This window comes from Portunus trituberculatus, chromosome 41 (assembly GCF_017591435.1).
Source record: "Portunus trituberculatus isolate SZX2019 chromosome 41, ASM1759143v1, whole genome shotgun sequence".
Lineage (NCBI taxonomy): Eukaryota > Metazoa > Arthropoda > Malacostraca > Decapoda > Portunidae > Portunus > Portunus trituberculatus.
The window spans coordinates 19,480,941-19,481,497 of NC_059295.1; positions in this window are offsets into that span (position 1 = coordinate 19,480,941).

Consider the following 557-nt stretch of genomic DNA (forward strand, 5'->3'; position numbering starts at 1 on the left):
AGAGGAAGAGGTGTTCTTAGGTGATAGATATATTCTTAATTTTCTTTTCCTCTATTCCGCTTTTTTTTTTTTTTTTTTTTTTGGTAGATGGCAATAGATATTCTCTTCCTTTGACTCATCTACTCATCTTTGCATAGGAGGCAATAAACATTTTCTCTTTCTTCTTTCTCTTCCTTTATATTCTCTCTCATACATTCTCTTCCCTTACCTCCACTGTCTCTCTCTGTCTCCTTCGAAACTCCGGCATAAATTTGATCTTATTTCCATTGTTAGTCTCGGTTGCCACGTGCTTTTTCCTAATGACCTTATGTTTAAGATCTTGTTCTTCTTTATTAATACTAAAACTTATCCTGAAAAAGTTCTATTTATTTATCATTTACCTATACCTATTAGATTATCTTTTCTGTTCAGATATTAGTGTGTATGTTAATCAGTTTGCTTGTTAGTGTTTATGAAGTACAGGCAAAGCACGTCAAGGGCTATGGAACGTGCATACGAAAATTATATATTCGTACTTTAAGAATATCCATTATTTGTTATTATTTTCAATTTTAATT